The sequence below is a fragment of the Macaca fascicularis genome, chromosome 6 (genome assembly GCF_037993035.2).
Source record: "Macaca fascicularis isolate 582-1 chromosome 6, T2T-MFA8v1.1".
In the NCBI taxonomy this organism is placed as follows: domain Eukaryota; kingdom Metazoa; phylum Chordata; class Mammalia; order Primates; family Cercopithecidae; genus Macaca; species Macaca fascicularis.
This window is the reverse complement of record NC_088380.1, coordinates 109,153,971-109,171,396: the sequence shown is the minus strand read 5'-3', so window position 1 is coordinate 109,171,396 and position 17,426 is coordinate 109,153,971. Positions and strand designations below refer to the sequence as shown.

The 17,426-nt window shown below is 42.4% G+C and overlaps 1 protein-coding gene across 18 annotated transcripts in view; it reads right to left on the bottom strand.

Annotated features, from left to right (window-relative positions):
* PAM (peptidylglycine alpha-amidating monooxygenase) overlaps positions 1-13,581 on the bottom strand; it is a 278,511-nt gene extending 264,930 nt beyond the window's left edge. For all 18 annotated transcript variants that reach the window (XM_005557444.4, XM_005557445.4, XM_065546598.1 and 15 more), the window contains exon 1: positions 13,538-13,581. The gene's annotated coding sequence lies outside the window, so the exon portion shown is untranslated. The remainder of the gene's footprint in view (positions 1-13,537) is intronic.
* Positions 13,582-17,426: the final 3,845 nt, after the last annotated feature.

The following is a 17,426-nucleotide window of genomic DNA, read 5'->3' as shown; positions in this document are numbered from 1 at the left end:
GTGAAGAGACAATCCACAGAATGGGAGATAACATTTGCACACTATCCATCTGACAAAGGATTAGTAACCAGAATACATAAGGAGCTCCAACAACTTTACTGGAAAAAAAAATCTGATAATTCAGTTAAAAAATGGGCAAAAGATCTGAATAGACATATTCTCAAAAGACATATAAATGGCAAATAGGTATATGAAAAGGCACTTAACATCATTTATCATCAGATAAATGCAAATAAAAATTACAATGTCATCTCACCCCAGTTAAAATGGCTTTTCTCCAAAAGACATGCAGTAACAAATGCTGGTGAGGATGTAGAACAAAGGGAACCTTTGAACACTGTTGGTGGGAATGTAAATGAGTTCAATCACTACGGAGAACAGTTTGGAGGTTCCTCAAAAAACTAAACATAGAGCTACCATAAGATTCAGTAATTTCCTTTCTTTGGGATATATATGTCTCACTGCTAGGTATACACCCAAAAGAAATGAAATCAGCATATTGAAGAGATATCTGCACTTTGTTTACCACAGCACTGTTCACAATAGCCAAGATTTGGAAACAACCTAAGTATCCATCAACAGATCAATGGACAGAGAAAATGTGGTACATATACAGAATGGAGTACTATTTAGCCATAAAAGAGAATGAGATTCTGTCATTTGCAACAACATGAATGTAACTGGAGGTCATTATGTTCAGTGTAATAAGCCAGGCACAGAAAGACAAACTTTGCATGTTCTCACTTATTTGTGGGAACTAAAAATAAAAACAATTGAACGCATGGAGATAGTAGAACGATGGTTACCAGAGACTGGGAAGGGAAGTGGAGAGGTTGGAGGGAGAGTGGGGATGGTTAATGGGCATAAAAAATGGAAAGAATAAGTAAGATCTAGTATGTGATAGCACAACAGGGTGACTACAGTCAATAAGAATATAATTATACATTTTAAAATAACTAAAAATGTATAATTAGGTTGTAACACACAAAAAGTGTCTGAAGTAATGGATACCCATTTTACTCTGATGTGATTACTACATATTGTATGCCTGTATCAAAATATCTCATATGCCCCATAAATATATACACCTACTAGGTACCCATAAAAATTAAAAATTAAAACAATTTAGAAAAAAAAATTTAAAAGACATGATTAGGTATGAATCAGAGTGGATAATATTAATGGCAGTAACAGTAGTTAACACCATTATAGTAATTATAGAACTAGCAGTAGTTTGTCATTGTCATCACAGTAGTGGACTGAGTGCTTGCTGTGTGCTGGTCTCCATTCTAAGTGCATTACATGGATGAGCTTATTAATCCCCACATGACAAGCTTGCCAGAGTGACACAGGCCCCCAAGCCAGAGTCTGTGGATTCAAATCCTGGTCCCAGCACTTAGAACCTATATGACCTTGGACAAACTACTTTAACCTCTGTGAGCCTCGTTTTCCAACATCTACATGAGAGGACACCAAGAGGAAACTTATTTCTACAACAGCAATGAAATCTAATATGTCTTTTTCCTTAATTTTTTCCTACAAAAAATAATAAGCAGAAATAAACAATCTATGGCTGTTTTTCCTTTAGTGAAAATCTTGATGCAGCAATAATAATGAAGCAATTTAATGAAAGTACAGCAAGTTAAAATTGACAGGAATTGTTGAATTATAAAATAAGTTTATGTGAATGTTCAGAATTTCACATGCAACGTTTATCAAGTATTTCATTTATTTTTCCTTATGTCAGGTGTCCCCAGCCCCCTGGCAACAAACTGATACTGGCCTTGGTCTGTTGGGAATAGGGTTGCACAGCAAAGAGGTGAGCAGTGGGTAAGCAAGCCAAACTTCATCTGTATTTACAGCCACTCCCCATCGCTCACATTATCACCTGAGCTCCACCTCCTGTCAGATCAGCTGGGGCATTAGAGTGTCATAGAAGCAGGAACCCTAACATCAACCGTATGTGAGAGGGATCTAGGTTGCAAGCTCCTTATAAGAATCTAATGCCTGATGATCTGTCACTGTTTCCCATCACCCCCAGATGGGACAGTCAAGATGCAGGAAAGCAAGCCTGGGTTCCCACTGATTCTACATTATGGTGAGTTGTATAATTATTTCATTATATATTACAACGGAATAATAATAGCAATAAAGTGCACAATAAATATAATGCACTTGAATCATCCCAAAACCATTCTCCATCCCAGTCTGTGGAAAAACTGTCTTCCATGAAACCAGTCTTGGTGCCAAAAAGGTGATGGGCTGCTGCCTTGTATCATATGGGAAACTAGCTCCACACCTAATTTACCATTTTAGTAACACAGAACAAATCCATCACATTTGTGGTTACCCTTTCTTGTATGTGTATTGTATCATGCCGATATGGGCTGAGTTGTGTCCCCATAAAAACAAAAGATGTTCAAGTCTTAACTTCCAGTACCTGTGAATGTGACGATTTGGAAATAGGGTCTTTGCAGATGATCTAGTTAAGATGAGGTCATTGGGGTAGACCATAATCCAATATTACTGCGTCCTTATAAAAAGGAGAAACTTAGACACAGAGACAGACACACAAAGAGGAAGACAGGAAAGATGATGTGAAGACACAAGGAACCATGTATAGGCCAAGGAACATCTGAGGTTATCAGAACACGAGAGAGGGAATGGGACAGGTTCTCTCTCACAGCCTTCTGAAAGAACCAATCCTGCCAATATACTGATGTTGGACTTCTAGCCTTAGAACTCTGATACAATACATTTCTGGGGTTTAAGCCACCTGGTTTGTGGTACTTTGTTACAGCAGCCCCAGGAAACTAATATGCAGGTTGTAGATGAAGTTGGCCCAAGATTGCAAAGTGTGGCTGGAAGCTTAAGAATCCTCAGAGTTCCAGCAGCACACACATACATGACTCTACACTGTGTGAAATGGTGTGAAGAACCTGCAATTTAGATGAGGATATGGACTACACCCACCTAAAATACTAAAAATAGTGTCATACATTTGCTTAAAACACTTTGTACATGTTGTACTTCACTTTTTCTTCACAACTACACTGAATGAAAGAAGGGAGCCTCGGTATCTTCATCTTATTGACAAGGAACCTGAACGTTGACTGTTTGGGCCAACGTCACATGTATACATGGCAGAGCAAGTACTGGTACCAAATCTTTTCTAGGAAAAATGAATGCAATCATGAATATTTTAACTTGGAACAATGGTGGCACTTTAGAAGTAGTTCTTCTTCAAGTGACTCAAGGAAGGACAAAAATAACATCACATAGACTGAGTAGGCCGAGGGGTTCTGTGATCCAGGTAAGCTGGAATAAATCAGAAGAAACAGGTAGAAAAAGTAACTCTTGAAGGAAGTGATGGAAATAGGCCAATAGAAAGAAAACAGGCTTCATGATGAATAAAAAGAATGGCAAAAAAGAAAAGGATAAATTATGTGGAAAGCCTAAACAAACGTTAAAGGGAAGCCTTCAACTGAATAAGAAGTACAGAAAGGGTTGTAACAGCATGCGGGGTTGAAGTAAGATTGGGGACTTTTAGCTGGGCTGATGAAGGGGTTGTCATTGACAGGATAGACAAACAGTTACCACTGACAGTTTTTGAGCAGGATTTGCTGTGGTAAAGGAAGCTGTTCTAGTAGCTGTGTTAAAATCAGTTTAGTGGCAGAGCAACCTGGGATTGTAATCGATATAGTAAGGGACTTTGAAAAACTGATTAGGGCTGAAGATAATGACCCCATATAGACGCTTTAAGTTTTAGCTACCAGCAAGACATTCTTGACACTTTTCTTCCCTCACCCCCTGTATTTCTGGACAAACTGGTCATCTTGGTATTCCTTGGTGGTGGAGGTGTAGAGGCAGAGTTCCTTTGTTCCAGCCTCAATATCTTATACCTGTTACCTCTGCTTAGTAGTTAGCTCCCTGACTTCATCTGTGTTTTTGCTCAAATGCTACCTCTTCAAGAGGTTTTGTTGACCATCCTATGTAAGAGGACCCTCTGCTATCATTCTCCATTCCCTTATTTGCCTAATTTTTCTTTACAGGACTTATTAGTACTTGATAATATATATATATATATATGTATTTATTATATATATGTTTTTATTATGTATATTACACTTAATGATTATCTGTCACTCCCATTAATAATTAAGCTCCATGAGTCCAAGGACATTTTATATACTGTTCAGAGTTTTATTTCTAGAGCCTGGCACAGAGATTAGCATAAAGTAGGGAGTCACTAAATATTTGTTGAACAAATAAAAGAAAATCCCAACTTGTTCCTGAGTTCAATTAATGGTATTCCCCCCAAAACACTTTCAATCCATCTTCACTGCCGCTTCCCAGTATCCACCACCAGAGTGGTACACACTGTCATGTCAAATTAAATTCACGCAAGAGCTATCCAACTTCTCCCCACTGACACTCACACCCCAATCCAACTCACAACCCCACAGATGATCTCACCAAAACACAAATCACATGAAGTCCCCAGCTCCTACCTAAAACACTCTCCATTGTTCTTATGAGGAATACCAAATTCTTCACGTGGCCAGCAAGACCCTGTGTGGACTGGCCCCAGCCAAGGGGTCCAGCCTCAGTAGCTCTTCTCTCCCCTTGACCCTCCTCAGTTACTTGATTTCATTCTGTTCCCTTCTGTAAAGGGCCTCTGCACAAATGGCAGTTCTCTCTGCTTTCTGGAACACTTTTCTTCCTACCCTATCTCACATTCTCCTACTCACACTTCAGATATCAATCAAGTGTCACTTCCTCAGGTTCCTATTATATAAGCCCACAAAATTGTACTGTTCTATTCAGAGCATTTACCTCTGCTTGTAATTATACATAATTATTTGTTGTTGCTGTCGTGTGTATATTTTATTAGTGATTGCCTTCCTCCTATACTCTTCACTCCATGATAATGCAGACCAGGAATTTTTTGCTCATTATTGGATCTCTGGGGTCAAGAATAGTGCTAGGTACATGGCTGACACTGAATGAATATTTGTTGAATAAGTGAAACCCAAGAGCTAGACGTCACTGTCAAATACACAGATAAAAAATTTTTCCACTAATACTGAGGTAAAGCTGAAGGCAACGATATTAGTGAAAATCTGTAATAGGACTTAGAGCTATTATTAAAACAGAAGGAGAGGGGAGGAACCCAGGGCAATGCAAACTGTAACAGTGCTAACTATCTACTGGATAATAATGGGACCAAGAGAGTCTGTTTAATTAGGGAACTAGACAAGAACTAGTTCAAACAATTTACTGACACCAGGTAGTTATGACTTAGGTAGTGACAGTAACTAGGTGAAAGGTTATATTTACATATCCTATTAACAGCTCCTTGACTCATCATCAGTCTGCTCTGGAAACATTTATCTGTGCAGAGAAACCATTAAAACTTTCCTTGGCATTTTCTATTATAAAAATTCTGCAAAAAGTCCTTAGTTCCCTGGAAAATGTTTTAAAGACATTTCACTGTGGTCGATTAGGCATACAGTAATAGCTAAGTGAGGCAGGGGCCACAGAGGAAATGGCATATAATAGAAAGAACCACTTCGCTCCTGATTAAAGTTACTCATGTGCAGCTTGAGAAAACGTACCCACTAGAAAGCTCTGAGCACTACAGGGTATCACGGGTTAAAGGACAAGGCCTAATTTTTTTAAGCCTCATTGTTACTGCTTTATTCCGAAAATACGAGAACCAATATAATTCTAAATTCTCCCCAGGGAAAGAAGGAGTTTATTAGTTTACTTTTATTTCCTTATTTCAGACTTTTTTTTTTTTTTTTTTGAGAGGGAGTCTCGCTCTGTCGCCCAGGCTGGGATGCAGTGGCCGGATCTCAGCTCACTGCAAGCTCCGCCTCCCGGGTTCACGCCATTCTCCTGCCTCAGCCTCCCGAGTAGCTGGGACTACAGGCGCCCGCCACCTCGCCCGGCTAGTTATTTTTTGTATTTTTTAGTTGAGATGGGGTTTCACCTTGTTAGCCAGGATGGTCTCGATCTCCTGACCTCGTGATCCGCCCGTCTCGGCCTCCCAAAGTGCTGGGATTACAGGCTTGAGCCACCGCGCCCGGCTCAGACTTCTTTTAAAATAAGATGTAGCATTGATGAGCACGAAAAAAAAAAATCTAATATTGCTTCCATTCATTGAAACCCATCAGTGACTCATGCAGTAAACAGCAAGTCTCCTGGTTTTGTTTCTGAAGAGGGCACACTGACAGTTTCAACAGCATACTCCAGTTTTACTGGAAACAGTTTTCAAAAGATGACTTACCACACCCTGCCTGAGAAAGGACAGCATGAAACTGGGGAAAATTCTGATCTTCAGAAATACAATAGACAACAAGTATTTCCAATTTCATGCTGTTTATATGAAGAGAATGGAGGCACAAGGCAAGACTAGCCTGAAGCACAGGTAAGAACTGTGGCAAATAAAAGAGAAAGGAAGAATGAAAGCACACTGAACAAGTGACTTTACCAGATTTAGAGGGGCTGAGGAAGGGGGATTTGGGGGAGACAACCAGCCTTTTCTACCCCTACAGAAATAAGATTTCAAAATTCACAATTAAAAGAAAAAGACATTTAACAGAGTAATGGTTTTAAACTAAATGGAGAAAAATCTCACTAGTTAACAAATGCCTGCTTTATGCAAGGGACTCTACCTTTACACAAAACCTAATAGCACATGACTTTGACTCTCCCAGAATTTACTGAATTTGAAAGGAATGTCTATGAAAATAAGGCTTTGTTGATGGAATTATGTAAATAACAGGTATACATATAACCTAAAAAAGTTTTCTTTCAACACTATAGAAGCCTCCAATTACATGCAACAATGATCATGTTATTCAAAATTAATATCTTCATAAAAGTTCCCTCCAAAAGAGTTCTAAAAGGTAACAACCTTGGCAGGTTCTGGGTGCTATGTATATAAGTGCTTAAAAATAATAAATTCAATCTTTAAAATATTCTAAACTTGAGACTTTTAAAAGCTTGAATTAATCTTTATATAAGTAAAATTTTACTGCACTGCAAATGAGTACTATTTTAAAACAAACTTACTTTGGCATAAATAAGTGAAATTCTCAATATATGAAATTTATGATAAGGCATTTTTAGCCACGGAAAAAGCAGGTAGTAGTATGATTCTTCCATAAGGGCCTCAGACTTTACTTTTATTTATTTCTACCACTGTTTTTGTTTTGCTTATGTTGTACATGCAGCAGTGAACTGTACACTCAATGCAGGTAAAAACTGTCCTTTTTACTGCAACTGTTGGCACATTCTTTGTGCATTTGCTTCCCAGTACTTGTGGTCCACACTCTCCACAAAATGAGCTTCTCCTATCTGAGAGGGAAGCAGATCTGCTGCTTTGATTGTTTCTTGGCATTTCCCCCTAATTCTGCGGTATCATTTAAAGTTGTATTTTAAAGTATTATGTTTTCTATTTTTTGAGTCCAGTTCCCTCCTTTCTTGAAGCTGTCCTTTTAAACTCCTGAACAAGAGCCATCTGGAAATCTTGTTCCTGTCCTCCATCCTTTCTGTGAGTACATGCCAGCATAGCTGGGTTGCAGCAGTCACTGCCTAGGTGCTGCTGGACTGGCTATGCTCCAGACCCTCACTGTTTTTTCTGTTCATTTGTTTTGTTTTGTTTTTATTATACTTTAAGTTCTAGGGTACATGTGCACAACGTGCAGGTTTGTTACATATGGATACTTGTGCCATGCTGGTGAGCTGCACCCATCAACTCTCACTGTTAATATGCAACTCTTGTCCTTTTGTGTTAAGCATGGTTAGCAGATGAAGCTCAAGACAGTGTTCAGAAGTTCAAGCTCCTTTGGGCACAGATCCTAATCTCACAGTCACACATGATTTGAGTAATGCCATTTATATGTAGAACTTCTGCTGCCACATGTTCCCAGTCTGCCTAGTCTCCAAATTGACAGTGTAGATACTTTTCCACTTCTTTTGCCCAAGAGGCCTGAACTAAGTACTGTATAGGTTATCCAAACAGAAATATTTTCTTTGTATTAAAGGGGCTCCTATGAATCTAACATGAAGCCAAACATCATTTTTATGCTGTCAAAATCAACAACTTCTACTGTCCCTACTCATCTACCAACACAAACAAAATTTGTAGCTTTAAACCAGCAATGTCCAATAGAACTTTCTGCAACAATGGAAATTTTCGATATCTTCTCCGCCCAGTACCATAGCAACTAGCTTCATATGTGCTATTAAGCATTTGAAATGTGGCTAGTGCAATGGAGGAATGGGTTTTTAAAATTTTATTCCATTTTTAATTAATTTATACTTAAATGTAAACAGACAATATGGCTAGATTGCTCTCAATAATTAAGGGTCTGAGATTTTTACCCTACTTGCAGGCTAACGAAATTAATGTGCCACAGTTTCATGACGATGCTGGAAGAAGACAGAAAATTCTAGGGTCAGAAACAAAGGACTATACTACTCACAAAAATATCAGCAGCAGTAGTATCAGCATAGTTGTGCCAATCTCCTGAAACTCGGTTCCCCCCGTGTGATGTGAAGCGGATACTCAATGCATTGTCAGAGGGGAACCCTGAGCTTAGGGTCTTGAATATTTTAAACTGGACAGTAAAACCTACCTCCGCTTTGCTTCGGAGGGAAAGAATACCTCTATCTTCTAAAACTATCTACTATACAAATATCTTTGAGAAAAGAGTCTGGGATGAAAGCAGGAAATGCCTTTGCTCATAAGACATGCAAAAGTCTGAGTGACTAATGGAGAACTGAATCCCAACATAGGGGTATCATACATATCTCTGAAGTCCACTCATCTCCCTCCTGCTTGAATACCTTGCTTTTAGCCACACTTCTTCCTATGAGCATGGTAAGCTTCCAAATGGTTATCCTTCTTCCACCACTGCCTCCTCCCACTCATTCTCTATACAGTAGCTAGACTGCATCTTGTAACACAAATCTCATCTTGTTTCAGTCTTCAATGTCACCCACTGTCCTTAGGATTAGGCCACCCCTCCTTAGCAAGTTCCACAAAGCCAGCACTTCCCTTGCTTGTCCGTTTAAGGTTTATGCCTTTAGTCACATTAAACTCCTCTCATGTTCTTACATGTAGAGGTCATAAAGTGGGAGCCCTACGTTGAATTCCAACTACATATTTGTCTGGTTTGGCCCATAGAACAGTTTTTAAAACATTTGGGCTATTTCATATTTGGGAGATTTCATATTTATAAAATATGAATTTTAAGCTCCTCTTTAGAAATCAAGGCATCTGGTAACACTTGGCCTGCATCCCAACCTGACAATACTTGGCTGAAACTGAGTATCTACTTCTCCCTTTAGACAGTCTGGATTCTCCAGATTGCCACGCGTCTCCCTCCTGCTCTTAACCTATGTATTGTTTTACATTTTCTGCCTTACTTCCATTCTAAGGCATCATGCTCCCTTTGGTCTCTTTCAATCTTCCCACTTCTTCAGCTGCTAACTACCACTCATGCTTCAGGTCTTCGTGTATTCGTGCCACTAGGAAGTTTTCCTTCACCACCACCAACCCAATTAGGATGAAATGATGCACTGTGTGACATTCACCTATCCAGGACCCTGCCATCCCATCATATCTTCCGAGGTTCTCTGCACTGCCCTTATCATGACATGAATCACATGGCATTATAATTATTTTAAATTTTGTTTCTAAATTTATAAGTCTCTGTTTATAGATCTGCATCCCTGTCTACGCCTTCAAGTCATAAGAAAGTGACTACAACTGTCTTGTATACTATTGGATGTCAGTGCCTAGGAAAAAGCCAAACATATAGTGTGGGCTGAATAAACACTTGTTGCATAAATGAATGAAACAAGTTAGCTGAGGAAAGGCTACTTCAAAATACTGGGGAAGAGTGTATTTATATTTTTATATATGTATTTATTTTTAAAATGTGGACCACCGAAATTCCATTCCTTCCCCCTCTCCCCCTACCCTAGAGAAACTAAAATAACTACTTGAGTCGTAGTGCAATAGCTATATACTGGCAATGTGCTAAGAACCACATGTGGGTTAGTTCATTTAATGCTGACAACAGTCCTTTCAGGTTAGTACTTCATTATTCCCATTTTGGAGAGTTAAACCATTCAACCCTGGATAAGATGAAGGCCTTATTCTTCACAACACTACAGTAAATTGTAGGGATGCATGATGACTTAAATTTCTGCCAGGAGACCTGAGAGCACATGACACCAACAGCAACTTTATTCACAGCCCGTCTTTTGAGCTATTTGTATGGTTTTAATAATTAGCTTTCACATTCAAATGGTAAAGAGAGTACTTATACACACAAGAAGCTTTCGTGGCTATTATACCAAATGACACAGCTTCCAGGGCAGTAACAAGAATCTTTAATCTCATTTCACAAATAGAAAAACAAAGGTATGAAGCAATAAGGCCAAGTGTAAAGTTAACGTTATGTCCCTCAGGCTGTCCCCCAGCCTGCCATGCCTTAATGTGACAGTCCAAAGCCATCAAAGCGCGGCATGTAAAGCCTAATAAATTCTGCACATAGCAGATAAATAAATTCTTCCTAGGGGGAAAAAAGAATCAGAGATGTCACTGAGTCACAAAAAGTACAACCTAGGCAGAAAGTCAAGATCTCTGGTCAGTCTTTTCCAGGTGGAATTCTTGCTCATTCTTTGCCCCAAAACACACACACACACACACAGAAAGTTTTAAAAAGAAGCTAAATTCTAAGAGGTTGTTTTTTTGTTTTGTTTTGTTTTGTTTTGTTTTGTTTTGTTTTTTGAGACAGGGTGTCTGTCTGTGGCCCAAGTTGGAGTGTGGTGGCATGATCACAGCTCACTGCAGCCTTATCCTCCCAGGTTCAAGAGATCCTCCCTCTTCAGCCTCTTGAGTAGCTGGGACTGCTGGCGTGCACTACCACACCTGGCTTTTTTTTTTTCTTTTAATATTTTTTGTAGAGAGAAGGTCTCACTATGTTACTGGTTCAAACTCCTGAACTCAAGCAATACTTCCGACTCAGCCTCTCAAAGTGTTGGGATTACAGGCATGAGTCATCACACTTAGTCTCACCAAGTCTTGTAACTTTTAAACTCAAATTTCCAGAGAGACTTCAGGACCCACCAGGCCTTTAAGTGTTCAAGTTCCAGCTTATTAAAAATATTACATTAAATATCTGTATATTTTTCTAGGCATTATAATTTCCTTCCTGAAGGAGTTGAGAAAAAAACTGTATGTGGGCACCACAATTTTATTGACGTGTTGAATGAAGTTAGAATTAAAATGTCTATAGCTTTTAACATATGATTAGCACATCATACATGTGTAGAATGCTTTCCTAAGCTTTCATTCTAAAAACACAGAATTCATTTTATTTCCAAGTGCACCTTGATGAAGTAGAAGCACATGGCATTTTATTTTCAAAAGCAATGTCTTAGCAAACTTGTTATTTCTTCCAATCTATTATGTAAACACACCAAATTATTATTTATTTATGTATTTATTTATTATTTTTTGTGTTTTTATATTTTGAGACAGAGTCTCACTCTGTCACCAGGGCTGGAGTGCATGTAGTGATTTCAGCTCACTGAAACCTCCACCTCCCAGGTTCAAGCGATTCTCCTGCCTCAGCCTCCCAAGTAGCTGGGATTACAGGCGCCCACCACTATGCCCAGGTAGTTTTTTGTATTTTTAGTAGAGATGGGATTTCACCATGTCGGCCAGGCTGGTCTCGAACTTCTGACCTTGTGATTTGCCAGCCTGGGCCTCCCAATGTGCTGGGATTACAGACGTGAACCACCGCACCCGGCCAAATGATGATCTTAAAGGGCCTTTGATAATGCATTCTTGACCTCATTCTACTTGCCATGTATAGTCATTAGAAGACTGTTCATATAAAAATATGAAATAAAACGATATAGTCTTTAAGTTACATTGGAAGGCCCTTTAGGACAAGGAACATACTCTATATCTTTATATCTTTAAAGCATGTAGCAGAGTGCATCGCACATGAAAATGCCTATCAAGTCAGGAATGCAGGAACGACAGGGCTTACCATTTAATATCAATTCTAAAACTGATTATTTATTTTTGAGGCAGGGTCTCGCTGTGTCACCCAGGCTGGAGTGCAGTGGTATAAACACAGTTCACTGCAGCTCTGACTTCCTATAAAGCTGATTTTTTTTTTTAGGCCATTTACTTGCTTCATAAAGTAACTAGAATGGCAAGAACTATGCTTTTTTGTGCCTGTGATTATAAACTGAAAATTTACAAACAATATGTCACATGTTATTTGAGCTAAATGTCTGATTTTGCCAAAATGAAGGCATCCTTCCTGGATTATTAGAATTAGCAGTAAATTTAAGTTTGCACCTAGAATAGAAAAGAGATTGTAAATAATGTAAAACATCTGAAGCAAACAAAGTCCAATAAGATCTTCCTTCTATTTAAATTTATATGACCGCAAAGGCACAGGATGTAAGGTCCATAGCTTGGTACACAGGGATTGGTGGGGAAGAGACGATTTCAACTCTGAACCCTGATAACCAGCTCCAGGAACACATGCCTTTCAGCCCCGCAAAGCTACTGACCAAATCTCCCAGAGAGATAATCACATCTCAGCCAAAGGACACGAACTCAGACGATCAGAACACAGGACCTGCCATCAGGCAGCTGCACGAGACAAGAGACCGTGCTCAAAATCACGTAATACCCTAAGTCACCCCAAGGGAGCCCCACAACTACCCTCAGCTGCGGGCAGAGCTGACGCATATTTTGCAAATGACAATACAGAGGTTCCGATGGGGCGGGTCCCAAGGCCACACAGCTGGGAAGGTGACTGAACCTAGACTTAACTAGTATCCCAAGTGGTGGATACTTCCCATTCTGCCTGGGCGATCGCGCTTCGCCCTCGTATTACACTCCGAGGCTGGTAAAACGGCAGGAAGAGAGCAAAGCTGGGCCAGGACGGGAAAGAAAGAGGGGAGGGAATTTCCACTGCTTCCCGGCACTCGCCCCCACTCCACACCCCAGGTTGCTACTCCGCGGCGGCCTCTACTTCCCCAAACTAGACTCAAGGGCGGGCAGAGGACCAAGGAGGCTTTCTAGGCGTCACGGAGAGTTCTCCAAGTTGGGGGCAGAAAAGGCGAATGAACAAATTGTACCCCCTAGGGTGAGGGCACAAGGAGAAGTGCGGAGGTGAGAAGGACAGGAGGGGAGGACGACCCCTCACAAACTGACCAGGGACTTAATAATGATGGTGAAGTGTGGTGAGAGAGGTTGGGGAAATGCGAGAATGGCTCAGTCCCCAAAATCCTCCCTGGCCACAGCGCTGGATCCCCGCCCCATCCCCCCACCCCCGACCCGGGCAGCCCGAGAGAAAAAGCAACAACCTCCTGGGGCACCAGGAATTGGTGGCAGCAGGATCCCGAGCCTGGGCCCCCTTTCGCACCCCCACCCTCACCCTTGCCCTGCCCGCCTCGCAGTGGCGGCAGCGGCAGCAACACCAACCTGCGCGGCCACGGGCTCTGTCCGGGACGGAAGCCGGAGCCTGCGGGCGGCGGAGCGGCGGGCGGAGTTAGTTGGAGGCTCCGGCTCCCTGGGCGGGGACAGGCTGAGCACGCGGCGGCAGCGGCGGTGGCGGGGGCTCCCTCCCTTCGGCGCGCGCGAGGCCCAGCCGGGTCTGCCGCTCGCCCTCGACTCCAGGGGCAGCTCTCAGTCCCTCCCCAGGGGCGACTCCCGGGCCAGCCCCGCGCTCGCCTCCTCCACGCCGGCTGCCTCTGCTCTGCCCTGCCTCTTTGGGCGGAGGGGCCGCGGGGCTTGGGAACTGGAGCCCCAGCGAGTCCCCAGCGAGTCCCCAGCGACTGCCCGCAGCTTCCCGGGGTTTCCCTGCGAGGGTCGCGTGTGCTGAGTGTCAGAACTCACGTGCGGGCCAGAGGTAGCCAAGAGCTGTAACTCTTGCCCAAGTGCCCCGGGGAGGGGAGTGAAGGCCCGGCCTGAAAGTCTCTGACCCTCCCGAGTCTCGTGTCCCTAGAAGCAGCCCTGCGAGGTGGCCACGACAGCTGCCCGGAGACAGGCAGAGGAAAATGTCCGACTCTCCCTCCGCCCAGCCTCGGGCCAGGAGAACGTTTCCGGAGAGAAGGAAGGACCCGTTGACCCCCAGCCCTTGCTCCAGCCTGGATACCTGGCTGAGTGCATGGAACTGGAAGGGACGGCAGAGCACCGGGGCTGAACGCGTGGGAAATGTGCGATTTCTATTCACACAACCCCCTTGCCCGGCCCCTGGATTCAGGCCACCTTGCTCAGGTCTGCGCAGTGCTTCCCAGTTCGCACCTCCGACCGGAGGAGGGAGGTGGGTATCCCTTTCTTAGCCTGGCTTCCCGCCTCCATCGGTATCCCTTTCTGCGAAACCTTTTTAACCTGCAGAGTGCCCAGCGCTCACACACCGATCACTTCGCCCCTAAACTGCGGGCAGGGAGCTCTGGAGCCATCCACATCCCCAGCCTCACCCCAAAGCAGGAGAAAGCAGGGAGCCGCGCGTGGGGTGGTGGGGGCGGGGCTGGAGAGTTCCTGTAGGAAGCTTTTATACCCAAGAGGCTTGATGATGTGCAGTACTGACCCCACACACAAATTGATACGCGTTTAATTGAGGGCAGGTATTTGCCAGGGTCTCTCCCCATCTGCAGATAACCGCCTGAGTGCGTTCACCGTGCCTCTTCCATCCCCAGCGCCAGCCCAGCCGCCTCTCTTTCTCCCAGAGTCCCATCCTCCTCTCCCTCACGCTCTCCCATCCCAGCTCCCTGCAGCGCGGGTCCCGAGCTGCTCCAGATCCCCGGCACCCAGCTCTGGTCTTTCCAGACAACTCCTCCCCTTCAGAACCTGGTGTCGTAGCCGGGAGGTTGGGAGAAGGGACACTGAGGAAAATAAAGAAGGAGAAGCCAGTGGACTGGGAAGAAGGTAGGAATGTGCGAACCGAAGGGGTACGTGGAAGAGGAGCTGTGGGAAACGAGGTAAAGCCTTCAGGCTCTAGGTGGATTCCCAGAAAGAAAATCAGTTTCTTCATAGGGAAACCACCAATGCTCGCTGTAGACCGATTGGAAAATCCCTACAGAATCCCTAGCGAGCAGTGGCGAGACTGGTCAGGGCCTAGAGCATGCGTCCACGAACTCCATTCACTTCCCAACCCAAATTCCAAGGTAGGCGGATGACCCTCGTTCTGGAAACTGATTCTGACAAGGTGTGAGAAGACACGGAGCTGAGTCTGTTTATGGATCCCCGGGCTGTTCTTCATCTTTAGACATCTCCTAAGTCACTTTATGTCTTCCTGCTGGTCTGGGTTACTAAGGAAAGCAAGCACTTGAGACCCTCCCTCAAATATGTCCTCTCTCTCTCTCTCTCTCTCTCTCTCTCTCTCTCTCTCTCTGTGTGTGTGCGTGTGTGTGTGTGGTGAGAGAGAGAGAGAAAATGTGGAGAGGCAAGAGTTCTAGGCTATGGTGTTTTGTGGTTTCTTTCCTTCTTTCTTTCTTTCTTTCTTTCTTTCTTTCTTTCTTTCTTTCTTTCTTTCCTTCTTTCTTTCTTTTTCTTTCTTAGTTCAATTCAGTACACTGTTGTGCCAAGATGATTTTCTTGTTTAGTGGTGACTATATTTTTGCCTTAAAAAATATGGGAGGGTAGTTGGGACAACGCTTCTAAATGTAACCTGATGGTAACCTCTCACACCCTCAAGATCCTGGTTGGCACAGCCAATTTTAGCTGTGCTGTCAGACACCCAGTAGTGCACCCCGCCTCAGAGCCTCAGACTTACAGCCTCAGGGCATTCCATCCTGTGTGCAGGCCAGCTTGGGCAGTGGAGCCAACCACCTCCACTTAGGTAGGGAGAAGCCTCCCTTTTCACTCTCCTCAGGGCTCCACCCCACCTGAGGTTGTCTCTGCACTCTGTGTCATTACAAAACTAGTCCTTAGTGTCCCAGTTTTACTTTCAAAAATACTACATCCAATTTAATTAAAAAATCTCTTTCCCCCCCTCTGCTTGTTCCCCCTAATGCTCAAAAGGCTAGGCCACTGAAAGTTCAAAAGGGTAGAAATTTCTCCTTTTCTTCTCATCAAAAGAAAAATAGTCCTTGAAAGAACCTTATTAAACTTACATCCTTTCTGAATATGGCAATCCCTTGGTATTGATTAGTTATTTTAATTTTACGTTAATGGTACGATCTTATTGCAAAAGGTGACCAGTCAGCTGATGAAGATAAAGGGTCTAGTTTCTTCCTGGAGAAATTCTGACAGCTAAAAGAAGGGGAAGGTTGATTTACAGACAGGAGAATTGGTCTCCGGCAGTGTTACAAAGTAGATGGAGATGGACATTCCTTTGTAAACCTCCCTCTTTTTTCAGTTTTCTTTCATAGCAGCCTTGTCCACCTAATACTGCCAGTTCTCCAAGCCAATTTACCTCACACACAAGTGTTAGAGACTTCAGATTCTACTTCCTACTAGTGTTTGCCTTGAAAGAGAGCGACATTTCAAGCAGAAGTGAGAGAGTAAAGGAGGATTCATAGAAAATATTTCCTGTACCCTTTATTTTTAGACTTTTCTCATAGTCATTTTATGTAAAGATGGATCTGATGGACAGAACTTACTCTGAACAACTTGGCAATTGTTCAGGCCTACAGGCTTCTTTGAAAAGTTTTCAAAAATGCACCCTTTCTCATTTCACAGCACTTCAAACATGATCTAAGAGTACAGAAGGTTACGTTGAAGTAGCAGAATAAGCTTCAAAATGGTTATATCAAACAGTCAAATTTGCTTATGCATATTCAGAACGACAAGAGAAAATATTAATTTCAATTAAGAAGTCATCAAAAAGCACCTTGTGGGCCGTATAATGAATAGCCCCATGTTAAAGTAATACATGTTTTTTCATTAACAAATAAATTTTCCTCTGAAATATAGACATCTGTCATGGAGTCAATTATCTTGCACAGCTTGTGCTATAAAGGCACATAAAAGCAATAATATACTACATTGCTTATTTGAAATTGATCAGGAATAGGCAGCTGCATGCTGGCATGTCTTTAATTTCATGGTGTTAAGAAAAGACTATAGAAGTATGAAACAGCAAACCCTTTCCTACTGGAGTACTAATTCAATTACCTATCATGATATATATAGGAGGAAAAATTTTCCTCATTAGCTGGCAGAAACACTATGGGACTATTTTTTCGTCTTACTCTGCTAACCTCTGCAGCGGGAGCGTGAACATAAAGTTTCCTTTGAAAACAAAGGGATCACTACACTCTGATCAGCTCCAGGGGTGTGCAGAAGAACAAAGTTAGAAATGGTATTCTGAGGACATAAATTATCATTTAAATGAGGTGAACATTTATGAAATGTATGTATCAAACAG